The sequence below is a fragment of the Cibotium barometz genome, chromosome 45 (assembly GCF_041138505.1).
Source record: "Cibotium barometz isolate CiBa-2024 chromosome 45, ASM4113850v1, whole genome shotgun sequence".
Classification (NCBI taxonomy): Eukaryota; Viridiplantae; Streptophyta; class Polypodiopsida; order Cyatheales; family Cibotiaceae; genus Cibotium; species Cibotium barometz.
This window is the reverse complement of record NC_141090.1, coordinates 21,653,448-21,680,929: the sequence shown is the minus strand read 5'-3', so window position 1 is coordinate 21,680,929 and position 27,482 is coordinate 21,653,448. Positions and strand designations below refer to the sequence as shown.

General features: G+C 47.8%; 1 protein-coding gene across 2 annotated transcripts in view; it reads left to right on the top strand.

Moving 5' to 3' along the window:
- LOC147612518 (importin beta-like SAD2) overlaps positions 1 to 27,482 on the top strand; it is a 109,376-nt gene that overhangs the window by 1,715 nt on the left and 80,179 nt on the right. The gene's annotated exons all lie outside the window — the stretch shown is intronic.

The following is a 27,482-nucleotide window of genomic DNA, read 5'->3' as shown; positions in this document are numbered from 1 at the left end:
TGCAGCGGCCTGAGGCCTCTGAGAATTAGGGTGTTTGGCTCTCAGAAGGAATTGCGCACTCACTAGTGACACCCTTGTGTATGTGGGCTAGAGGATCATGTGTCCTTGTAGGCCATCGTGGACTTGGTTGGTCCTGCTGCTCCTATTGGGCCACTATAGTCGGTGGTGGTGACTTAAAGAAATCTGTGATGGAGGTTTGGGAGGCGCCTTGCTCGCCTTGTCTCTCGGAGAGTTGCCTGAGCGACGGTGAATGACCAGTAAATAAATGCCTGAACATTGTTGGCCCTCATGCTGCATGACCCATGAGGGGGGCCGAATCTGTCTTGGAAGAGAATGAAATCTCGCTTGGATCTCATAGTAGGGTGGGCATTTGAATAAATAACGCTTCTCGTTCTCCACCTCACCGATGGTGCATACTGTGCATATACGTGCATCTCGTGGGATGCCCTTGGCTCTGCCAGACTCAGCTCTATGGTGATGAGAAGATACCCTCAGCTGGCCAATGACTATCCACATGGCATGTGACATGTGCATCTGTAAGTACACTGGGCCCTCAATGAAACCATCCTCAAAAAGTAAAAAAATGCTTTGGGGGATGCTCATGTCCCGTTTGTGTGGAGCTTTAGTAGGTCCAACTGAATTAGATGGTTCTCTAACCGTGAGAGATCTAGAAACGAATGATCTAGGCTGTAATGAAAGGGAGAGAGGTGGTCCACTTGGAGCCAGGCTGGAGGCCATGTCCATCAAACCAATCAGTCACATGAGAATACCACTACCTGCCATGTCCAAAGTTATTGCATCGACGACTCAAGGGCCAATCTCGGGAGGCGCTCACTGTCAAGTGTTTATACATGATAAATATAAGAAATGGCTTGAAAGAGTGCATTTATGACCAAAGGGGCAGCTCCACACTTTGCTAGCACAACCTCCTGTGGCATAGATAAGAGCATTGTAGCATACGCCAAGCTAGGATCGTGTGAAACAACGAGGCCTCCTTTGAACCTGAGTTTAGTGAGTCTTTAGCAATCCTTTAAACAACATACACGAATCTGAAAGATGTAGTTGAGACGACACCTGATGGGGTCCCAAATTACCCACTGAAGGGCCCCCTCTGCAAGCAAGAGCATTTACTTTATTACTTCTTTTGGAGAACTGAATACAAGCTGAAGTGTGTCCACAAGACTGAGTGGACAAACTGATTGACTGACTGCCAAACGCAAGGACAAAGCGACCAAATGTTGGGCAGAATTGTGCGTAAGCTGTAGGTGACTGTGAAGCTATCTTTGAAGAGGATACACTGGCAAGGTTGCCCCCTCCTTGGGGCTAGCCTTAGGGCTGGCCCTTGCTATACAAGTGTAACTAAATGCTTTTAATGACTTCCACTCCTAAGATTGACATCTACATGCACCTACATGATGATCACTTGTTGAATTCTCCAAAGTGGGTTAAGAGGACTAACCTGACACTGACGTGATACCTCTATGGCTGGTAGACTGACCTACGTAGCTCATGCCTGACATGTCCTAGACTCGGGCTCACAAAGGGGTCACGGCATACGACAAAATATCCTAAAAAGGTACTACTTCTATACATGATTCTTGCACTTTTGATGATCAGCCAGTTTGTCATTGTGTAGTGCATGGGTGCACGTGACAAGCATCACCTGGAGTCTCTCTATGCTCTTTCGGGTTTCCTCGCTGAGATGTCCCTTATAGTCTGTACTCCATGGTATGCATTGTTTGGCAGATGCATTCAGGGGGGGATTCTACTTGCCCACATGCAGTTGGTGATGCCTCAGGGTCACTTACGCTTGTTGACCCTTATGCTGGTCTATGCTAGACGCTTTCTCTCATGTGATGTCTACTGGAGATGCCTTTTATGCTGTTTTCCCTTGCAGCAGAATTGTTTCTACAGTGTTGACATTGTCACTTTCTCACATGTGATGTTTACTGGGAGTGCCTTTTACACACTTGGCCAGTGTTGGCTTGCTCTCATGGTTTTGACATGTCACATGTATATTATTCATTGTGGGATTATGCATCTTTACACTTGCCATACATGCCACTGATCATGGCATTGCTAAGAGTTTACATATTCTCTCATAGCATTGGCTGATGCCCGCCTCGAGCCCCCACCCTGTTACGACCCTGTGTTTTTCTCTGGACAAGTTGCAGATGTGCACGGGGACATGGTGGACAGTGTGAATGGCATCAGGTGGGAGTGAAGATGGAAGCCCATGTGTGGATAACCCTATGTGTGAAAGAGGGCAAAGAGACATTAATTAAAAAGGTTTTATAACCTTTGGTGGCCATAAAGTTAATGTTTTTAAGGTTTCAAAACCTTAGGAGGCCACTAAGCAATATTTAGAGGTTACTCCACTTTTGGAGGCGCTGGTCTCTCTCTTGCTTCTCTCTCTTGCTTTTGGGGAGGCGTGCAACTTCTCATGCGTGGCAAGGAGGAGAAGTGGGTCGACTGCATGTTTGCTGCAGGTACAGGCTGCGCATATCAGGCTGCTGCTGGTACAGGCGGCGCAGGCAGGTCTGTACGACTGTACGGACAGCTGTACGGACAGCTGTACGGACAGGACAGAAACTGGCGCTGGACAGTTCTGCTACAGGCGGCGCTGGCCAGATTTGGTTGTGCAGGTACAGGCGCATACAGGCAGGTGTACGACTGCAAGTACAGTTGTACGATTGCAGGTACAGCTGTACGACTGCATGCACAGGTGTACGGACAGGTACAGCTGGTACAAGCGGCTGCTGTACGACAGCTAATACAGGTGGCAGTTGCACACTATTGGGTACGGGTGGCTGCTGATGTTGACCTGTTCGGAAAGGTGGCTGCAGGCGTGTGCTTTTTGGAGGACACTGTGTTTCTACAGAAAGCTAGTGCTGTTTTTCCATGAACATAGACATCATGACGATGGCGTTCATCAGATGGAACTTTCAGCCTTTCTGTGCTTTGATTCAGGACTGCTTTGGGACAGTCTATGGGCTGTTTTTGTGTGGCTGCAAATTCAGCTATGTGCTTGGGTTTTTGGCTGCAAGTACAAGGTATTGTGGTTATGTTTCTTGGCATGGGAGTGATGCAAGCTCGCATGGCTGCGTGCTCATGGAGCAGATTGTTTTCTCTTGCTAGAAAGGAACAGTGGGAACTACAGCTATGGGCATCTCTATGTTGCCAGATGTTTCATGAGGGAACAGGTAACTAGATGTATGCCGTTGTTGGCGAAGAAACATGTTTTTGGGTTTCTCCAGGAGATAGGTCACATGCAGGCAGAAGGTACAGGAGTGGACACATGTTTGGTACAGCCTTGCTATTGATAGGACAGGGGGACAGGGAATCCATACAGAGATGGATAGTACCCTTGGATGGTAGAGAGGGTTTGTACAGGTGTGTCAACTGTATGGTATGCTGGCTGTGATGCGAGTTCTCTTTTGAGAGACAGTTTGGGAGTCTGTGTTGTGATACAGGAGCACTGGATGTGTCAGGGTGTGATGCTGTTCATAGTGTGAGAGGCTATGGATGGATGTGGCAGCCTTGATCATGGGAGAAAGCTTCTGTATGCAGACTCTATGTGAAGGGACTTTTGATATGAACAATGGCTGGACTTGTTTGTGGATACCGTGTGGACAAGAAGCCAGATGCAGGTTCTTTGCAGGCTTCAGGGGTTCCATTTTGACGGCTGAATTACCAGCCTTATATTGTAATCAAAGCTCTTATAATCAATTAAAGAAATACCGCAAGGGGCGCCACTGCGATTTGGGGCCAATCGGTGTCCGTGTACTATTTGCAGGAGCACTCTAGCTCCCCCTGTTTGTTTTCCTTTTCTAGGTCCTCAATGGTGTTGAAGTGTTTTATGTGCAAATGTTTGTTCCACCACCCTTTGGTATATCAGAGGCCGGTTTACAAGGTTCCGTTGCCGGGACACATCGTCGACTTTCTCAAGGAGGCGAGTCCGTGGTTGCTTTGGTTGGGACAATCGCCAACTTTCCTAAGGGGGCGAGCTCGTGGTTGTCTCATGAGAGTCACATCAAAAGCTTCAACATGAGGAAAGTGAAAAGGAAGTGCAGGACACAGTACAGGATTTTGTGTCTTTGCCTATATGAGGTGAAGAGCAAGAGTTGAAGATGAAGTTCAGGAGAAAAGACACCAAGGACAAGAAGTAGTCGGCCAGGAACAAGAAGTAGTTGAAGTGTCATGGTGCAGGAGATGCGTTGAAGGCTATGGCTTTCGACAGTTTGTCACCGGTGGTATCTTCATAGAGGCTTCATGGGTTCGGAAGACAGTTTCTTTGTGGTGATCTACTATGCTTCATTGAGGACTTGTGGTTACCACTTGGGTGGAGTGCAAGCAGGTTTTGGGTGCCTGAGGATGTATCAGATGAGGCTCAGACGGAAGCAGAGGAACTTGACGAGGTTCTTATTCCCGAGCAGATACTGGCACATTAGGTACAGGGTAAAGTTTCCCGTCGCTATCCTGTGAAGTTCAAGAGCTGTTCACTGATGGATACGAAGTGGATGGAGGAGGTTCACTGATGGATGCGAAGTGGATGGAGGAGGGTGACTTAGCAGATTCACCTCAGGAGTTGCAGCTTTATCTTGATGCCTATGAGTTGGAGTCGACTCTTGTTACGGCTCGTTCAGGTTCAGCAGAGCATGGGTCTGGAGCATTGCCTGATGCTCAAGAGGGGGGTAGCACCTCCGCTCCCTTGTTGTTACAGACAGGCTCATTTGTTATCTAGGAGTCGCTTGGTGACATCTTTGTATTCACCCGAAGGTACTGAGGCTGACAGTACATCTGCTTATGGGACTTCTATGATATTGTGTACTAGTCACAGGAGATGGTGGTTGAGTAAGGTTCACAGTCGCGCGCACCTGGAACTATAACTGCAACTATGGATAACTCTATGGAGGCCAACATAAGTCTTGCGAGCAGTCCTAGAGTTGGTTTGGTTCATGGAAATATGGATCGAACTCTGTTTGTGCATGTATGCATACACTTTTTTGAGGTAGAGGTATTTTTGTATTCTGGTGCCATTGGATCCTGGTACCATTGAGAATACATTGGGAAATACTCTGCATTGTGTCATGTGCTGCATGTACGTTGGTATGATACATCAAGTGCTTTATTATGTTCATGGATGCACCATTGGGTGTAACTCCTGCGGGATGGCCATGAGACATATGTGGGAAAGTACTTACTGGATGTAGTGTTTGGATGCATTGAGTGCTTTCATATGCCCATGTTTTACCTTCAGTCGTGGGTCCTGCGGGATGCCCATGGGCGTAAGGCTTGCGAGCAGCCCTTAGACTGTTACTTTGGAGTAGGTAGAGCATTTTGAGGAGCATATTGTTTGCGAATGCATATGTGTGTCATGCATATGTGTGCCATATGTAGAATGATGCATAGTTTTGTTTTTGGCTAACACAGTTAACGTGTTTCCATTTGGTTTTAGACTTTTGCTGTAGGTTCTGAAGGAACAAGCAAGAGGACAGTGTGGCTTATTGTGCAGGATGATTATTTTATCACCCAGATGCATTGGAAGGCCATTGTTTTTGTCATATGGGGTGTCTTTGCTCATGAGATGCTTTACTGTGCCATTGAGTGCAATCAAAGACGCTTGCCATTTTTCAAGAGGGGGGTATGTTACGACCCTGTGTTTTTCTCTGGACAAGTTGCAGATGTGCACGGGGACATGGTGGACAGTGTGAATGGCATCAGGTGGGAGTGAAGATGGAAGCCCATGTGTGGATAACCCTATGTGTGAAAGAGGGCAAAGAGACATTAATTAAAAAGGTTTTATAACCTTTGGTGGCCATAAAGTTAATGTTTTTAAGGTTTCAAAACCTTAGGAGGCCACTAAGCAATATTTAGAGGTTACTCCACTTTTGGAGGCGCTGGTCTCTCTCTTGCTTCTCTCTCTTGCTTTTGGGGAGGCGTGCAACTTCTCATGCGTGGCAAGGAGGAGAAGTGGGTCGACTGCATGTTTGCTGCAGGTACAAGCTGCGCATATCAGGCTGCTGCTGGTACAGGCGGCGCAGGCAGGTCTGTACGACTGTACGGACAGCTGCACGGACAGCTGTACGGACAGGACAGAAACTGGCGCTGGACAGTTCTGCTACAGGCGGCGCTGGCCAGATTTGGTTGTGCAGGTACAGGCGCATACAGGCAGGTGTACGACTGCAAGTACAGTTGTACGATTGCAGGTACAGCTGTACGACTGCATGCACAGGTGTACGGACAGGTACAGCTGGTACAAGCGGCTGCTGTACGACAGCTAATACAGGTGGCAGTTGCACACTATTGGGTACGGGTGGCTGCTGATGTTGACCTGTTCGGAAAGGTGGCTGCAGGCGTGTGCTTTTTGGAGGACACTGTGTTTCTACAGAAAGCTAGTGCTGTTTTTCCATGAACATAGACATCATGACGATGGCGTTCATCAGATGGAACTTTCAGCCTTTCTGTGCTTTGATTCAGGACTGTTTTGGGACAGTCTATGGGCTGTTTTTGTGTGGCTGCAAATTCAGCTATGTGCTTGGGTTTTTGGCTGCAAGTACAAGGTATTGTGGTTATGTTTCTTGGCATGGGAGTGATGCAAGCTCGCATGGCTGCGTGCTCATGGAGCAGATTGTTTTCTCTTGCTAGAAAGGAACAGTGGGAACTACAGCTATGGGCATCTCTATGTTGCCAGATGTTTCATGAGGGAACAGGTAACTAGATGTATGCCGTTGTTGGCGAAGAAACATGTTTTTGGGTTTCTCCAGGAGATAGGTCACATGCAGGCAGAAGGTACAGGAGTGGACACATGTTTGGTACAGCCTTGCTATTGATAGGACAGGGGGACAGGGAATCCATACAGAGATGGATAGTACCCTTGGATGGTAGAGAGGGTTTGTACAGGTGTGTCAACTGTATGGTATGCTGGCTGTGATGCGAGTTCTCTTTTGAGAGACAGTTTGGGAGTCTGTGTTGTGATACAGGAGCACTGGATGTGTCAGGGTGTGATGCTGTTCATAGTGTGAGAGGCTATGGATGGATGTGGCAGCCTTGATCATGGGAGAAAGCTTCTGTATGCAGACTCTATGTGAAGGGACTTTTGATATGAACAATGGCTGGACTTGTTTGTGGATACCGTGTGGACAAGAATTCAGATGCAGGTTCTTTGCAGGCTTCAGGGGTTCCATTTTGACGGCTGAATTACCAGCCTTATATTGTAATCAAAGCTCTTATAATCAATTAAAGAAATACCGCAAGGGGCGCCACTGCGATTTGGGGCCAATCGGTGTCCGTGTACTATTTGCAGGAGCACTCTAGCTCTCCCTGTTTGTTTTCCTTTTCTAGGTCCTCAATGGTGTTGAAGTGTTTTATGTGCAAATGTTTGTTCCACCGCCCTTTGGTATATCAGAGGCCGGTTTACACACTCTCTCTCCCCATTTTCAGCTTTTCCCATTGCTGAATTTTTACTTATATCAGTCCGACCATTGCTGATTTTTCCTCATCGGATCCTCCATTGATGAGTATCACTTATGCAGCTTACACTGCATGTCTCACAGGCATGACTTCTAGATCGTGTTGCCTTTACACATGCGTATATCTGCTACCTCTTCTTATGCTTATCACTGGTACAGTTACAGAGCATTGATGTGGATTACATGCAGTTCAGCTTGGCATTTGGTAATTGCCTTCAGGGGGGTATTATGCGATGCCTCTTGATTTGATGCAGTTGATGTCCACATGATCTTTGCCATGCATTTCTGGTGATGCATTTATGTACTCATGTGCTCTAGCATTAGCACTATGACATTAGGGATTCTCCTTTTCCCCGTCATATAGTGCTTGCTTTTTCCATTGGCACTGCAGTTCACTCTTACTGTGGAGCATAGTGCAGGGCAACATTCACAGCTTTATCACCCTGTTGCTACCCGACACAGTTTTTTTCCCCGTGTGAACACACTTATGTGTGTTGGGCACTTTGCCCTAGGCCTTTTAGTACTCACTTGTACTTTCATTTCATATCATTATTGAGTACACCTTTTCCAGCACTCTCACGTTTCTCTGTGCTTGAGGTTGTGTGTGTGTGTGTGTGTGTGTGTGCAGGCTAGCTGAAACCGATCCCGTCAAGTGGGTATAGACTCCGTTGGACACCCACACGCGTAATAGCACAACTTAAATATCACAATATAAATGGACAACTCAATAACAACTGAAAACTGAAATGAAATGAAATGTTGATCAATGGACACCAGCACTGGGGCCGGAACGAGCCGACCCCCCCTCAATATATGATATATTATTGGGAGTATTTAAGTGATACAATGCTCCATGGGTTCAATGAACCAGATGATGTCCATGTACAACTGAGATGAATACAGTTACCAAACAAGAGACTTGAAGTAGAGAGCGATCCACTTGAAGAAGTCTAATCTCTACGGTCGTGTGCCTTCACTGGAATCCGCAGAGCGCCCCACTCGTGTTCCAAGACCACGCACAAACAGGCGCTCCCGTACTAACGCCTGGCTCTCCCGATCTCGGCACCCATGGACCGTGGTTCTCCAGAAGCTTGGACTACTCGGCACCGAACGGGTGTTAGCAGCAGAGAGTATCCCTTGTAAGATTTACACCAAAGACCTTTGCTTAAATCTCAATCCACTTACCTTGTAAAATAATGGATATGGCCTTCAGAAGTACTAGGCACCCACGTGTGAAAGGAGAAGTCTCTATTATTGCTGTTGCTGCCAGCCTGCAAGTGAGAGAGTCGCCTGTAACTCGCTAGTGGGAGAACAAGTATCAGAGGCGCTTGAGTGCAGCTGCATAGGGGCTAGAGAAGGACACCTGGGCACAGCCGCCTACGGGCAAAATAAGGAGGGCATGTGCGCAGCCGTCTGCAAGCAAGAGAGGGTGGCGCCTGGGCGCAGCCGCCTGTGGGCAAGTGACAGAGGAGACCTGTGCGCAGCCGTCTGTGGGTAGCCAGATGAAGAGGTCGCCTATGCGCAGCCGTCTAGTTACAGTCGCCAGGCAAAGCAAGAGAGATGGAATCTACGCAGCCGCCTGCAAGTTGTACAGCCGCTTGTAAAGGGAGAGGGATGGGAGGACCTGCGCACAGTCACCTGCAAGGCAAGAGGACAGCCGCCTGCAGAGCTAGATGAAGAGAGACCTGTGCACAAGAGTAAGCAGAGTTGCTTGTGGACCAGCGTTGAATCAAAACTTGGGTGCAACCGTCTTGTGGGTAAACGATGGAGAGGTCGCCTGGCGGCCAGATGAGAGAGAAGGTGGCCATGCATAGCCGCTTTTATGCAAGAGAAGTATTACCCCTGATTTGCATGGAGGGGTACATGACCAACAGCTGGCCGGCCCATCTTGATTGCATGGAAGCGGCCAGCTCCAACGTTCCCAAGGGGGGTGGGTAAGTGGCCATGCACCCACCCCCCCACACAAGATTAAGGGAGGAGTTCTCTCCCCACCATGGCCCATTCGTGGGTGCCCAAAATGGGTGCCCACCCTTCTAAAGGTACCATGAGATATTGGGAAAGGTGCCTACTCATTAATGAATGTGAAACGGTCTCTTCCGAAGCCTAGCTTTCTCAAATTTCAGCAAAACCCAATCACCTTCTTTGACTTGCATGTCCCTTCTATGCTTGTCCGCAGCCATTTATGCTTATCTTGTGACCTTTCAATGGCTATCCGTACATGTGCAAAGGTTACATCCAAGTCACGAACATACTCATCAGCTGCAAAAATCTCATCCTTTGTATGAAGGATGGGTGGCAAAACCACTCTGCCATAAATAATCTCAAACGGGGCCTTTCCCGTGGAGGCATGGACCGTATTGTTGTAGGCAAACTCAACAAGTGGAAGATATTTCTCCCATGCAGTCTTTTGATCTGCCACATAACACTTCAACAAACCCAACACGGCTGAATTTGCAGCTTCACTCTGGCCATCCGTTTGGGGATGATAAGCTGATGAAAACTCAAGTTTAGTGCCCATGTTATCAAATAAAGCCCTTCAGAAGAGGCTCGTAGTCTTGGGATCTCTATCCCCAACAATGGACTTAGCATACCATGATGCTTGAAAATGTTAGCAAGAAAAAGCTTCACCATATGATCAACTTTAATGGTTTTCTTGACAGGCAAGAAATGAGCTTGCTTGTTAAACCTGTCCACAATGGTCCAAATAGCATCATTCCCATGCTGGGATCTAGGCAAGTCCATAATAAAGTCCATAGTAATACTATCCCATGGCTGGGAGGGAATAGGCAATGGTTGAAGCAAACCTGGAGGCTTTTGCCTTTCAAATTTCACCTTTTGACAAGTAAGACATGCACGTACATATGCCTCAATGTCTTTACGCATGCTTGGCCAAAAGAAATATCTCTCAATCATGCGTGTAGTAGGCATGATACCTCTATGACCAGCATAAGGTGGAGCGTGACATTCCTCCATAACCTTTGGACGCATATCCTTCACTACACATAAGCAATTATCCTTCATAAGATAACCCTCTTTGATCACATAAGAGGCATGTGAGTGACCAGCCATCAAATCAGTCTATATATGGCAAAAATCAGCATCCAAACGATACAAATCTCGCATAGCAGATAAGTCCCCATGAGAGGCCACTGAAACTGCAGCCACATAAGGTCTCCTGGATAATGCATCTGCCACCACATTTTTCTTTCCCGGAGTATGCACAATCTAAAAATGAAACATGGACAGAAAGTTTGCCATTCTCATCTGCTTCTTTGAAAGCTTTGTTTGAGATAGAAAGTATCTCAAGCTTTGATGATCTGTCTTGACTACAAATTCAGCCCCAAGAAGATAATGTTTCCATATCTTTAAGGCATGAATTACAGCCAAGAGCTCTTTCTCATAGATATTCATATGAAGCTCAGCATCATGCAAACGACGGCTCTCATATGTAATTGCATGCTCTTCTTGATTTAGGACAGCCCCTATCCAATCGCCACAAGCATCACATTCCACTATGAATGACCTTTGCAAGTCGAGAACAATCAATACGGGTCCACATATGATAGCATGCTTGAGTTGCAAGAAGGCATCCTGCTCCTTTGGAGTCCATTTGAAAGTGGTTTTCTTCTTTGTGAGATCATGTAGAGGGGTGGCTATCATAGCAAAATGCCTTATGAAACGCCTATAGTATGAACATAATCCCAGAAAACTACGTACTTGATGTACATTTTGCAACTCTGGCCAATTTCGAATGGTTTCTATCTTTGCAGGATCCATTGTTACTCCATCCTTAGATACAATGTGACCCAAATAATGTATCTCTGAAAGAAAGAACTCACTTTTCTTGGCATTAATGAAAAGTTTATGCTTCCGCAACTCTTCGAACACTGTGACCAAATGAGTTCTATGTTCCTGCTCATTCTTGGAGAAAACCAAGATGTCATCAAAGAATACACCTGTGAATTTGCGATGGGGTCGGAATATCCTATCCATCATACGATTGAATGTGGCGGGAGCATTGGTGAGACCAAAAGGCATTACCAAAAATTCATATAATCCAAAAGTTGTCCTGAATGCAGTTTTGTGGACATCTTGTGCCACCACTCGTATTTGGTGATAACCACTCTTCAAATCAAGACAGCTGAAAAAAGCCGAGCCATCAAGCTTATCCAAAATGTCATCAATACGCGGGATTGGGAATCTATTCTTGACGGTGAGCTTATTTAAAGCTCTATAATCCACACACATGCGGAATGACCCGTCTTTCTTTTGAACAAGAAGCACGAGAGAGCAATAAGGTGAGGAACTTGGCTGAACCAAACCTTTCTCTAAAAGCTCATTTACCTGCTTCATGATCTCTTGTTGTTGTGCGGCACTCACACGGTATGCGGGTTTGTTAGGTGGAGAACTGCCTCGCATAAGATCTATGCGATGATCCTCGGGCCTTTGAGGAGGTAATTCACCTGGCAATGCATCAGTAAAACAATCGTTGAATGCATGAAGAAAATTCAGCCTATCGTGAATCAAAGCATCCACATTTTGATGACTTGGGTCAATGCTATCACGAACAAAAACCAAGTATGCAGAAAGACTCTTTTTCATTGCTTTATTAATCTAGATGTGAGATACAAGTGGGATAGAATCCCCTTCCTTGCCGGCATCAATGATATGCATGCGGCCTCTATGCATAAAAGAAATCATGTTTGTCTTGTACTCTTTGCGGGACTCAAGCCTATGATGCCATGGCTTGCCAAGCAAGGCATCACATCCATTAAGTGGTGCAACTAAGAAATGCTCATGATCAAGGTAACCCTGGATATGTATGCGCAACTTCCTTATTAGTGGGGTAACTTGCACCTCTTTACTAACAAAGGCAGCTTCTGCTTCAATTTGAGGTCCCATGTTCTCAACCTCAATACCCAAGGCAGCTGCCATCTGAATAGAGATGAAGTTATCGGTTGCACAATCATCAAACATAAATAAGGCGGGCTGATCCTTGATTTGACCCCATGCTTTGCATACCATCCACTCTTTTGCATCATGTTTTGTGTTTCCCTGCACATCGGGAACTGCATGCACATTAGCCTTGGTTTGCTTGTCCTCATGCCTTGGTTTGCGGTCAGGGCATTGTCTAAACATGTGCTCTTTGCTGCCACAAGAAAAACATTTCCCCTCCTTGGCATATTGCTCCCTTTGCTCGGGGATCAAGCCAAATTTGTTCTTCTTTGGCCCATGATCTTTAGATGAGGTATTTTCAGCTTTACCTCCCTTCTGGATCTCCCGGAAGCTCTTTTTAGGTGGCTGTCCACCTTTTTGCAGATTTGGGATAGCCTTATCTTTGCTCTTTGAACCCCCTTGATCTTGCTTAATTTTGAGCACCAATTGCTCGGTAGCAAGAGTAGAGGCTATAAGCTGTTGCAAAGTGTGTTTCGGGTGCAATTCAATGCCCGAACGATAAGTTGGTTGCAATCCGGAGCGAAACTTCCTCTTTCTTTCATCCTCAGTGATTTGCATAAAAGGAGTCACCTCAAGCAACACTTTCCAAAACTTATTAACATACTGTTGCACACTTTCATTATCTCTTTGCTCAAGTCTATCCCACTTTTGGGTGAGAGTTTGCTCCGCATTAGGTGGAAAGAACTAGGCATAAAATTTGTCCTTAAACTTTTTCCAAGTGCAAATGGAATCTTTGGTGGTCTTTTCAGTGATCCACCAATGAGCGGCGGTCCCCTTGAAGAACATGCTAGCATGGTGTACTTTAGACTTCTCAGTGAAGTCCTCATCACTAAAAGCAATATCAAACTGTGCCACAAATGCTAACACCTTGGAAGCATCATGCTCTCCATGAAAAACATCAAACTTAACGGACTTGTCACCTGCTTTGAATTCCTTGAGCTTTCTGGCATGAGGCTCACGGTCTTCTCTTTTTCTTTTCCCCTTATCCAACGGGGCAGCCCTTTCTGCATGGGCTCCATGGGCCATCATGGAGGTTTCATGAAGCACGGTGGCATGTGCTCCACGAACCTGAAAATCAGATGCATGTGACCTTCCTGCATAAGGCAATGTCTCTCCGTGAGACAACTCAGTAGGCAAAGCTCTTCTAGTGGCAGACCTGTCACCCCCTTCATGGGATACATGCCTTGAATGCATGTGACCATCATGCCCTCCATGAGCACTAGCATACATATACCTGTCACCCTTTGTGCCTTGTGGAGAAGATGCATGACGAGAGGTGGCTGTCACCTCTTCCCTTTGCATTAATGACCTCAACCTTTGAGATGCGGGATCTCCCTGCTTCAAGCGAGGTGGATTTTTGAATTTCAGCTCTCCATCTTCCCCCTCTTTGATGTCACCTTTGCGGAGGAGGTAGGAAAGTGCCAACTCTCTTGGCTTCTTACCCACTTCTCGTGCCATGGACTCAAAAGTCATGTCCACCATTGCATCGGCTTTCCTTGCTTCAATGGCACTTTGCACATGGGGACCTTCATGCAAGAATTTCAGCTCTTGCTCTTTTGCCTGCAAAAGCTTTCTCATATGCTCCAATTCAGCCCTCAATGCATTAGGCTTCTCTTCTTGCATAATTGTCTTTCCACCAGACGGTTGTCCCCTCAAATCACTATCATTCACCCTCTCAAGGGGCTTGTGCCTCCCCTGCAAAGCATCAGAACCACGCGAGGCACTTGATTGGTCCCTCGAATTAGGCACTTCAAAAGGGTTGCCTTGGCTATCCATTGTGTTAAATGTGCTAGAAGCGGGGTGTCCAAAACACAGGTTCGTTTTCCCACTAAGAAGAGGGAAATAACTGTGCTCTAATACCAATGAAACCGATTCTGTCAAGTGGGAATAGACTCCGTTGAACACCCACACGCGTAATAGCACAACTTAAATATCACAATATAAATGGACAACTCAATAACAACAGAAAACTGAAATGAAATGAAATGTTGATCAGTGGACACTAGCACTGGGGCCGGAACGGGCCGACCCCTCCCTCAATATATGATATATTATTGGGAGTATTTAAGTGATACAATGCTCCATGGGTTCAATGAACCAGATGATGTCCATGTACAACTGAGATGAATACAGTTACCAAACAAGAGACGTTCGAAGGAGAGCGATCCACTTGAAGAAGTCTAATCTCTACGGTCCTGTGCCTTCACTGGAATCCGCAGAGAGCACCCCACTCGTGTTCCAGGACCACGCACAAACAGGCGCTCCCGTACTAACGCCCGGCTCTCCCGATCTCGGCACCCATGGACCGTGGTTCTCCAGAAGCTTGGACTACTCGGCACCGAACGGGTGTTAGCAGCAGAGAGTATCCCTTGTAAGATTTACACCAAAGACCTTTGCTTAAATCTCAATCCACTTACCTTGTAAAATAATGGATATGGCCTTCAGAAGTACTAGGCACCCACGTGTGAAAGGAGAAGTCTCTATTATTGCTGTTGCTGCCAGACTGCAAGTGAGAGAGTCGCCTGTAACTCGCTAGTGGGAGAACAAGTATCAGAGGCGCTTGAGTGCAGCTGCATAGGGGCTAGAGAAGGACACCTGGGCACAGCCGCCTACGGGCAAAATAAGGAGGGCCTGTGCGCAGCCGTCTGCAAGCAAGAGAGGGTGGCGCAGCCGCGTGTGGGCAAGCGACAGAGGAGACCTGTGCGCAGCCGTCTCTGGGTAGCCAGATGAAGAGGTCGCCTATGCGCAGCCGTCTAGTTGCAGTCGCCAGGCAAAGCAAGAGAGATGGAATCTACGCAGCCGCCTGCAAGTTGTACAGCCGCCTGTAAAGCGAGAGGGATGGGAGGACTTGCACACAGTCACCTGCAAGGCAAGAGGACAGCCGCCTGCAGAGCAAGATGAAGAGAGAACTGTGCGCAAGAGTAAGCAGAGTCGCCTGTGGACCAGCGTCGAATCAAAACTTGGGTGCAGCCGTCTTGTGGGTAAACGATGGAGAGGTCGCCTGGCGGCCAGATGAGAGAGAAGGTGGCCATGCATAGCTGCTTTTATGCAAGAGAAGTACTACCCCTGATTTGCATGGAGGGGCACACGACCAATAGATGGCCGGCCCACCTTGATTGCATGGAAGCGGCCAGCTCCAACGTTCCCAAGGGGGGTGGGTAGGTGGCCATGCACCCACCCCCACACACAAGATTAAGGGAGGAGTTCTCTCCCCACCATGGCCCATTCGTGGGTGCCCACCCTTCTAAAGGTACCATGAGATATTGGGAAAGGTGCCCACTCATTAATGAGTGTGAAACTGCAACCTTATGAAAACAAAGGTTTAAAAGAATGCTATGAAATAAACAAATGTAATACACTTACCACCTGTTCACACGCAACAAAACTCGTCAGAAGACAGAGCAAACTTCACGACTCACTGGTAGGCGTCCCCGCTCAGTAAGTGGCACGTCAAACAACCAAACACAAGAATACAAGTCACGCGAAGACAGTTCCAGGCATGCAAAACATGAATGCATGTGCAAACAGTATCATGGACATATCTCCCGTTCATGGAACAAGTACTAAACATTTCTGTCGGGCACAATGATGGCACGACAGAAAACATAAATCCCAGTCTTCCTATGGAGTGACAGTCCCATAGGTAAGACACAGATCCAGGCACGAGCCTCCCTATGGAGTGACAGTCCCATAGACAAGACACGGCACAAATACTGGTTCTTTCATGGCGTGACAATCCCATGGATAGAACACAGTCCAGGTCATACACGGGTGGCACCAGTCTGGCTCCCGTCCATACGACACCATCCTGCTAACACACGGGTGGCACCAGTCTGGCTCTCGTCCATGTTATGCAAAATACTGGCCCCTTTACATGAGACACCGGCCTGGCCTCAAGTGAACGAGACAAATTTGGAGATGAACCAAATGGTCGGCCAATTGGTGACACTAGCTTTCCTCCTACCCAACAGCTTTAACCAACTGATGTGAAACACATTGTGCATAGTCCAACTCGGAGGTAGCTTTAACTGCATAGACACCTCATTAATCTTCTTTTGGATGGAAAAAGGTTCGAAGCTCTTGAAAGACAACTTTGGGCATCGCTTGCCTACCTGCTTCAACCTTTGCTTCATAATCCGAAGATAAACCCAATCCCCTTCCGAAAACTTCATATCCCTTCGGTCTTTATTGGCCTGTCGAGTGGTAGGCCTCTTGCGCTTTAGCCAATCTGTCTTTTACTGACTCTAAAATCTCCTGGTAAGACTCCATCACTCTGTTCGCTTCAGGTACTGAAGACGAGGTCTTGGTCAACAATGACTGGAAAGGTCTTCCGAATGCTGCCTCATATGGAGTCCTGCCAATAGCTGAAGAAAATGAATCATTCAAAACAGCTTGAACAAAAGGCATATAAGTGTCAGAATATGCAGCGGAGATGATGACCAAATCTGGGAACACAAGAGCAAAAACGCAGGCAGAAAAAACAGCACAAAAAGAGAGAGATGTAGGCGTGTAACTCTGCTCTGATATACACAAGAAGATCCCGAATATGATACAAATGAGGTATGGGGGCTGAGGACATATATATACCTCCCATAGAGGGCAGTCGGCCAGCTACAGAAAAACCCACGACTGCTGAATATGTCCCACGACTGCATAAATGCAGTCGGCCAGCAAAACAGGTGCCCACGACTGATCAAATCCAGTCGGCCAGCAGCCCTGAAGCCCACGACTGATGAAGATCAAGTCGGCCAGCACTGGGGTGCTCCTGGCATCATCTGGCAGCCCTCCCAAGCCTCAGAAAAATGGGAAAAAATAGGGGAAAAATGCGGAGAGTGGGGAAAAATGGGAAAACACCTCATAAGGGCGGGCACACCCACAACAAAGGCCCTGGTGTATAAAACTGGACAAGAGATGACTTCTAACACCCCCTCTCAGCTCCTGGCTGTGTGACCAACCACTGGGAGCTGGGGTGCCGCCTGAGCAAATCCTGAGAGCGACTTCGTGAAGAGGTCCACCGTACTGTCCTCCGTCGAACAGAACTCCAGCAAGATGTCATCAGCAACAATCTGTTCACGAACAAAGTGCCTCTGGATGACCATGGGTTCCTCCAGTGGAAGCCCAAACCTGCAATGTAACCTCCTCCTGCTCCGTAAAACTGCTCCTGGGCCATAAGTAGATCCCCTCGTGTCCGAATCTCCTCCCCAAACCGAGTCACTCCAACCGCGGAGTCGAACTCCATCCAACAATCCCCCTCCTGTGTACAAGAGTCCATGATCCTTCGCATGTCGCAGAAACCACAGGAAACGCAATCCTGCCTCACAAAGAGACATCTGCAACCAAGAGCTCAACTGCCTCATCAGGAAGCTCCCGTCCAATCCGGTGTCCATCAACCAGATCCATGAACCATACAGCTTCTGAGTCACAGAGACATCACACTGCTCACAAGGATCAACACCTGTTACGGTGCACAAGCAAGTCCTGGAAACCTTCTGAAGACCACGAAAGGCCTTCTGAAACCTGTCAACCACCCCCTCTGAATCCGGAACCACAAAGCCTGGAGAAACCACCTCCTTCTGCAAGCAAACACCTGTCACCTGCCTGGCTTTCCGAAAGGTCCCCGTGGAAAGAACATCCTCAACTACTGGAAGTTCTATGTCCCGAACACTACGAGACATCAGAGCATAAGTGACCTGTTCAGCTTCCTCTGACTCACGAACACAAGAACTACCAACCTCAGTACTGGAAAGTTCCTGCCAACTGCTGCCATCTACTGGTAAGCTATCCCCCACCTGGTCTCGGAAAGCCTGTACCTGCAGCGTATCCACACCTGAGTAGCTATTACCACACTGCCACTCATCACAATCTTGAGGACCTGGGAGAGAGAGTGCTGAAAGCCTGTAGACTCCATTCTCCACTCCACCTTCCCAAACCACTTGGCCTGTTGCTTTGTCCCGGAGAGCAACAAAATGCTCATCAAACTCCACCCGTACGCCAGTCTTGCAAACCTGATGCACTGACAACAGATGAAAACCAAGTGCCGGAACATACAACACCTGGGAGGAATGCTTCCCCCCTCTGCCATCGGGAACTATCTCCATCCTGCCCTCACTGTGAACTGGGATAGTGGACGTATCCCCAGTAAGAATATGACCAGAAACCATGCAGAGATCCTGTAAACCGGAACGGGAAGGAGTCATGTGCCTGGAAGCACCACTATCGAGAATCCACTCCCGAGTATCCATTGCGGAGAGTCCTCCAATCTCCTCCCTGCCTGAAGAAAATGAAACATCGGTGTCCATCACCTCCAGGTGCACAAAAGCCGGAGTCTTCGTGATTGCTGAGGAGTCTTCACCCTTCTCGGTCTTCCGCTTGGGACACTGCCTCCAGTAGTGGCCTTTCTCGCCACAATCATTACAGGTCCTCTCTGCCTTAAGCTTCTCGCGGTCAGCGTCGGACTTCTTCTCAGAAGACTTCTCCGATGAAGCCTTCCCCTTGCCCGAGTTACGGCCTTTCGACCGTTGGCCAGTAAAGGCCTCCGAACCTCCACCCTGAGGAGGGTTCGTGAATCGTTCCTCCTGGTCCAAGACCATTGGCACAAGCTCCTCCCACGTGATGGTGCTGAGCCTGCCACTGGTAATCAAAGAGGAGTAAAATGCTGAGTACGAAGAGGGCAAATGTGACAGCAACGTGATGGCCATGTCCTCTGACGATATCTCCTTCCCAGCCTGGAGAACTTCCTGCTGAAGAGCCTGCAGCTTGTTAATATGCTCCCGCATCGTCGGCGACTTTGCAGGGCTCATAACCCGCGTCTGTACTTCCAAGGAAATCCTCTTCATGGGCGATACCCTGTTGTAAAGTGAGGCCAAATGCTGCCATATACCTCTGGCCAGCGTCATATGCTTTATATGATTAATTACCTGTGGTGTGCAGTTGAGGAAAATAAACGAACGGACCCTGGCGTTGACGCGATCCCACATCTGCGTCTGGGCCTCCCGGTCCTTTCGGGTTGACGGTAACTCCCCTTCCTCTACTTCCGGCCGTGGAACACCAACAACGACGAAATCGGCGAGATCGTAGGACTCCAGAACGGATTCCATCATCACCTTCCATATGCCGTAGTTGCTCCCGTCCAACTGACGGTCCACCGGGAACGTGGGGAGTGTCGGGATCTTCACATGTCTCTCGGCCATCTCAAACAGATCTGCCATAGCGGGGATGTACTCTGAAAAGGGTGGGTGGGTGGGAACAAAGAAGAACTGATACCTGCAAGTGGCTGTCCAGCAAATCAGCCCGCCTTCCTCTTGCTTCTCCTCTTCCCGAACAGTCCAAAACAGTCCACCAATCAGCCACAAAACAGTCCCCCTCTTGCTCACACAAATCCCAAGACCTATCTAGAGCCTAGGCTCTGATACCATGTCAGAATATGCAGCGGAGATGATGACCAAATCTGGGAACACAAGAGCAAAAACGCAGGCAGAAAAAACAGCACAAAAAGAGAGAGATGTAGGCGTGTAACTCTGCTCTGATATACACAAGAAGATCCCGAATATGATACAAATGAGGTATGGGGGCTGAGGACATATATATACCTCCCATAGAGGGCAGTCGGCCAGCTACAGAAAAACCCACGACTGCTGAATATGTCCCACGACTGCATAAATGCAGTCGGCCAGCAAAACAGGTGCCCACGACTGATCAAATCCAGTCGGCCAGCAGCCCTGAAGCCCACGACTGATGAAGATCAAGTCGGCCAGCACTGGGGTGCTCCTGGCATCATCTGGCAGCCCTCCCAAGCCTCAGAAAAATGGGAAAAAATAGGGGAAAAATGCGGAGAGTGGGGAAAAATGGGAAAACACCTCATAAGGGCGGGCACACCCACAACAAAGGCCCTGGTGTATAAAACTGGACAGGAGATGACTTCTAACAATAAGATCCCTACTTACCTTGCGGATCGTGGACAACACACTTCAGTACATCAAACTTTCAAAGGCCAACTGGTTGTATATCTTTGTCTGGCCGTCCGTATGTGGGTGGAATGCACTGGAAAAATTCAATTTAGTACCAAAGTTATCAAACAATGCCTTCAAAAATGACTGGTAAACTTGGTATCTCGGTCTGACACTATGGTCCTAGGAATCCCGCCAATCGGGTAGCAAGGCCAAATGAACAATTGGGCAACATCCTCGGCGGTCACATTGGCCCTGCAAGGAATAAGCATAACAAATTTGCTAAATCTATCAACAATAGTTAAGCATTGCGTATTACGCGTACTTGGACTGGGAGGCAAATTCATGACAAAGTTCATTGAAATATCTTGGAAAGGACCCTCAGGAATTGGCAAATGCTGTAACAACCCTATCTTCTTTCCACGAGGAGCTTTCACCTTTTGACAAATATCACAGCGTTGTACATATGTAAACACATCTCGCCTCATCTTTGGCCAATAATATTGCCGTTCTAATTTCTCCAGAGTCGAATTCGTGCCTCTATGACCACCAGTAATGGCGTCATGGGCATCATGGAGAAGAGCTTCCCTGAATGACCTCATGACACATAGCCGGCCTTTGTAGAAAAGCCAACCATCGCGTATCAGAAAGTGGCATGGTCTTGTGTCATCCAATGCGTGTTCCCACTATGTACCGAATTCCTCGGAATCCGCGTACGTGTGCTTCATGTCATCTAGTCCTGTACCAACAAGATCGAGTCTAGTAGTTTGAATCGAAGTTACTTGTCCCTTCCTACTCAAAGCATCGGCCACTGGATTGGCCTTTCCTGGAAGGTACTCAATCACACCACTAAATTGCTGGAATATTTGGCTCCAGCGGTGTTGTCGATCACTCCATTGTGCACTTGGCATTGTCTGAATCCAGCGTAATACATGATGGTTGGTGCGAACCTCAAAGTCACGGCCATACAGAAAATGTTTCCAATGTTTCAAGGCCTGTATAACTGCTAGGAGTTCACGATCGTAGACTGAGTAGTTTTTCTCTGTGGGCAATAACTTACGAGACATGTAAGCTACTGGATGACCATTCTGTTGTAACACACCTCCAATTGCGATGTTACTCGCATCGGTGATCACCTGAAATGGCTCGTCCCACGAGGCAAGTGTTAAACAAGGCGCTTCTGATAAAGCCACCTCGAGGTTCTTGAATGCCTCCAACGCTCGTGGAGTCATTCGAATCCGTGAGATCTGCCAAGAGGTCAGAAAACTTATCTATGTGGGTGGAGTATGCCTGGCATATACCCACAAAGAATCTGATGTTGTAGGCTGTCTGAGGTATTTCCCAATTGACAATCTCGGCCACGTTAGCCGGATCAAGTCGAATGCCTTTTGCACTAATTATGTATCCCAAGTAATGCACCTGGAACAGATAAAATTTCGACTTCTTTTCATTGACGTAGAGCTCGTTGCTTTCCAGCAGCTTAAGGACTTTCTCCACATCAATGTCATGCTGCTCAACCGTAGCTGAAAATACCAGTATGTCGTCCAAAAAAATGAACACACACTTTCCTATCAAATCTCGGAATACACGCATCACCATGCGGTTAAATGTAGCTGGGGCATTTGTCAAGCCAAATGGCATGACCACAAATTCATAGTGGGCTCATTCTGTACGGAAGGCTGTCTTGGGGATGTCCCCCTCCACAATCCTCACCTGGTGGTACCCACTCTTTAAATCAAGTTTCGAGAACACCTTTGCTCCATTCAGCCTCTCGAGAATATAATCTATTCGAGGCATCGGGAATCTACTCTTGATAGTCAGCTTGTTGAGTGCACGATAATCGACACACAAACGGGAAGACCCATCTTTCTTCTTGACAAATAAAATCGGTGCTGCAAATGGCGACACGCTTTGGCGGATGAAGCCAGATTGCAACAATTCTTGGAGTTGGCGGTCCAACTCCGATTCCATTGCCTTGGAAAGGCGATACGGAAACTTGCTCGGGGTTCCGAGCCTAGGAGGAGGTCAATCTTGTGGTCCTCCGGTCTGGACGGGGGGAGCTGAGGAGGGAGACTGTCCCGAAGAAAAATCTTATGGAACTTTTCATGGAGAGCCGAGTACTTCTCGGAAGCATTGGCCACCGTCTGGGCTGTCTGGATGTATATCATCGCACATTGTGCGCCTTTCCTGAATGCTCGCTTAGCCTGCAAGTGGCTTACGAGCGGAAAGTTCGGAATTCCTGGCTCACACTTAATGGTTGACACATTCCGATTGATCGGGAACGTGTGCTTGTCCCACTTGACATCAGGAAGAAACTTGTGAAACCTCTGAATGCCCAAAATTATGTCTTGCTCCTACAAGAGGGGCAACCATAAAATGACGCACAAATTCTATGCCCTGAATAACTAACTTAGCACCTAGAGCTTCATACTTGACGCTCGTTGTCATGCTTGTGCTAAAACCCTCAACCTGTTTGTCCACCGAAGTCAGGTCGAAATGGGCACGCCTAGCGGCCTGTTCCGTGACCACATCCTCCGTGCTGCCGCTGTCAAACAAGACGACGACTCTCTGGCCACCTATGTAGCCAAAGGACTTGAGCAATTCGTTGCGCTCATACTCCTGGTCATAGGCGCCCTTCTGCTTATCTTCGAGCTCCCGGCTAATAATTGCTCCAACTGAAGCATCGGGATTTGAAGAACTAGGGGAAGCCACTGGGGTCTGTGTGGGAGCCGAGCTCACCATGGAAGCTGTGGAGGCAGCGATGGCGGGCTTTGGAGGCTTCTTAGGACACTCCCGAGAAGTATGTCCTTTTGTATGACAAAAGAAACATCTACCCTCCTCCTTGTACTAGCACTTAACTTGCCACCTGTCTTGCCTGCCGTCGCCGCTTTCTGGTCTGGAGTAAGCTTAAATGCATTGTTTGAGTTCTTGGAGCCAGAGGCTCCCGGGCTCTATCCTGGGGAAGACCCCGTTTGGTTCTGGCCTTTGCCCCCCGAGGCGGTAGCCTTGGGAGAAGCCGGCTGGGAAATCTTGGGCTTGCCACCATTATACTTCATTTCTACACTCTACGCAAGCGAGAGTGCGTCTTCGAAGGTGGCTGGCCTAAACATACGCACCTCCCATTGGATTTGCGTGTCAAGGCCATACAAAAATTGCCCTTGTCCGAATCAGATAAGCCTAATTGCAAACATAAAGTCGAAATTCTATTGGCAAACTGAAGGACTGGTGCGCGTTCCGACGCGCTTCCCTAAACTTGTCTTCGAGTCGCTCAAGGTAGTGGGGCGGTAGAAACCGTTGCTTAAGGTCGCGGACACACTTGTTTCACACATAAGCTGCCATACCTAATCTGGTGTGGGCATGAGCCCACTGAGTCCACCAAGGAATGGCCTCACCTTCCAAGTACCAACTGGCTAAGATCACTCTATCAGTATCTGTCTTTCTAACTGCTTCAAAGTAAGCTTCAAACTGATGCAACCATGAATAGAGAGTTGTGGGATCGAGTTTAGCATTATACTAACTGAAGTTCATTTTCTCAAGAAAATGATTTGAGGGCGCCGCCGGTGTCAATATGGCATCCAAAGCTGCTAGGTAACGCTCGTGTTCCACACGTCGCATGGCTTCGTCTTCATATTGTCGGATCTCCAATGCACGCATCTGCAACTCAAGCAAAGAGCTCGGCTGCGGTCGTGACTCGGCGAGAGGGTCCCTGTGGTGTCGAGGATCTGGAATTTGGGATACGGAAGGAGAGGGAGGAGGAGATAGAAAACGCAACGCTGGAGAACGGGTACGTTCTTCCAGAGTCTCAATCTGGGCCTTTTGCTCTTCCAACTTGGTCGTTTGGACTGCGATTGCTCGCATCATCTGTTGGAACATCTCTGCAACACTCAAGCCGGGTGCCCTAGCTGGGCTGCCTGGTGCACTCTAGTCCCATGGTTCTTGGTCTCTCTCGTCGTCGAAGCTCGCCATTGTAGGAAAACGCACTTTCTTTCCGGAGCGTAATCTGACCATCCAATATGTGTGTGGGAGACGTCCGGAGGCTTCCGAAGGCTGAAAACCAACCGTCCTTCGAGGGACAGGAGTCACTCCGAAAGGGGTAGTCCACCGGCGTCTGAAAACATTGTTCCACATCCGTCCACATTACTTAATCTCTCTTTCTCTCTCTCTCTCTCTCTCTCTCTCTCTCTCTTTTTGGGAACGTTTTTAAATTAAGTTTTTTATTCATTAATTTTTTTAGCTATAATTATGGCATGTATATATAGTTTTTAAGCCTAGGAACCACATATTTCATGTATAAAAGTTAAACTTATGCATAAAAACTCAAGAGTGAACAATTTGAAGCCTATGGCTATCATAATTCATTAAATCATAATGATAATACATTCACATGGTCCCAAGGCCCCATGGGTCTGGTGGCGGCAATGCCAACTTTAATATTGACTTACCAATGACCATTCAACATTGAGCATTCTTGTTTTTTTTAAATCACATCCCAAAAAAAAAAAAAACTTTTTTTCAATTGCCTTTAAAAAATGCGTCCCAAAAACTGGGACGTTTTGAAGCATACACGTTTTTTATTTTTTCAAAAAAACGCGCTTTTTTGCAACTATGATGAATGAGTATATGTATAATGGTGAATGTAATCCAGTACAAGAGGGCCTCTGAGAGAGAGAGAGATGAATTGACTCTAAGTAGTAGACCAGCGATGAAGCAAGGACAAAGTCAGTGTGCAAGAGGCTCGCGTCGGTGATGAAGGCTCGCGTCGGGGACAGCGGTGGCACTCCGAGTGATGTAGAGGTCGAAGGCTGCAAACACAGGACTGCAGTAAACGCAAGGTGCTGCGCATAGGGTAGGACGGCAGGGTCGATGGTGTGGATGCAGAGCTGGGCATCTGCCAAAGTACTGCTGCGCAGGTGGTATAGCGCCGATTTATGATCAAGATGATTGTGTTGATGAGGGCGTCTGCTGTGTGCAGGGCGGCTTCAGATGTCGAATGATGAATGTTGGCAGCGTTGCCGGATGGTGTGTATGCTGGAGAGGAGGGGCAGCACGCTTTATATAGTGCTGCCCCCCCACTAATACCAGGTCGGCTGGCCCTGTTGGCCAGCCAGCCCGACCTGGTAAAAGGCCTTTTTTAGGCCTTTGTAAGGCCTAAAAAAATGAGGGCCATCTTGGGCCCTTGTTGAGGGCCTTTTTGGGACCTGTTTTGGGCCGCCCTTTTGGGCCTGTTTTGTCACACACCTTTCATAGGAACAACCTGATGCAAAACGCAAAGAAGAGGTGGAGAGAAGAAAGAGAGAGAGCTGTATTTTCAGTGTATACATATAGTACAAAAAGGTACATGATTCTAATTTTTGTCGCCTTTGGCCTTCGCAAAAAGAGTAACAAAAGCCTAGTCTAAGACTTGCCCCATGTGAGGGGTCAGATGATCAAAACAAATAAAGTGTCTTGGCTTATATAATCCCTAAATCTGCCAGTCGGCCATCTACTGTTGTCGGTCAGCTCAGTCCGCCATAATCCAGCATTTAACACTGCTGGCTCTTTCCACACATGTGAACCTAGATGACCAGCCGACAGGATATAGTATCCCCAAATGAGCTGCCGACTGCTGTCCAGCATCATTTGATACCTAATCAGGTTGCCTACTCCAAACCTTCAGCCTTGGAAGAGCACCGTGTCCACCATGTCCATGTGTGCACATGACATCCCCTCCTCCTAAACTTGATGACAGCCTTCATCCCTTTGTCCCTTCATGAAATCCCACACTGTTATCCTTCAATTGCTTAGCAACCCTTCTACTGAAAACCTTGCCTTGCCTCCAATTCCACCCCAAATCTAATGAAGATCTGAGCATCTGTTCCACTTTGTCCCCGTGCCTTCTTGCCATGTCCCTGAACACAAACATGAATCCTTCTTCTTGAAGACTCGTCCCAGGCATCCTTGGCTCCACCCCTTGGATGACCTTCATCCCTTGGAGTGCTCCATAAAAGCCTCTCGGGCAGCCCCAAATGGCTACCTCCCCTTGGTTTTGCCTGACACCAAGCTCCGGGGGGGCCTTGACCCAAGCTCCATTACTCTCCTTGTACTATGCACCTTCATCTGGGACACCATCAATGTTTAGCATTGCTGAACCAGCCCTAAACCCCTTTCATAGGAACAACCAGATGCAAAATGCAAAGAAGAGATGCAGAGAAGAGAGAGAGAGATAGTGTTACATGCACTGAGGTTGATCATGGTAGCGCACAACATGGCCTTCTTTATACCTTTATGTGGTGAGAATCTTTAGCATCCAATTCAGAGAGTAGAGAGAGAAGAGAAAGAGAGAGTGAAGTAGACGACACCTTATTGGGTCCCAAATACCCACTGAAGGGCCCCCCTTGCAAGCAGGAGTATTTGCTTATATTACTCTTTGGAGAATGATGTACAATGCTCGAGTAAACAAGCGATATGAATGCTGAACACAAGGACGAGGAAGACTATACGTTGGCTAAGTATCCACCAATCCAAGGCTCTGCTGAAGACTCTTCAAGCCACTGATGCAAGTCCACATAGCTGTAGGACTGCACATATGCTAGCTGAATGTTGAAGAGGATCTTCCTTGATAGCCTGGTGATGACTGGATGATCCGTTGCTGCTTGATCTTGCTAAATACCTGAATGAATAAATGATGACTAAAGTGATTGCTTTTAATTGTGGCTCTCCTACTTATACTACTCCCAATGAGCAGTCGGCCAGCTTATATCCAGGCGGCCAGTTCACTTTTGTCCCACGACTGTAAATTCAGCATTTAAAAGCCTGTGCTTTTCTTCATGGCTGGCTGGGCCGCCTGAATCTATAGGGGCTGGACACTGTTTTGCAGGCAGTCTGTGGGCTGGGCAGCCTGTATGGGCTGCCCCATACATGCCCTACAGCCATATAAATGCTTCATGTATTGTTGGCTGCCCTTGGCATATGCCCCTAGGGCTGTGTCCTTCAGCCTCTCCATGGCTGGTGGGTTCAGCCAGGGCCTTCCTGGCCCTCATGGGGGTGGTTTCACACCATCCCCATGCCCACACTAAGACTTGGGGTAGCCCTATGGGCTGGCCCCTATTCCTAAAAGCAAACCCTAACT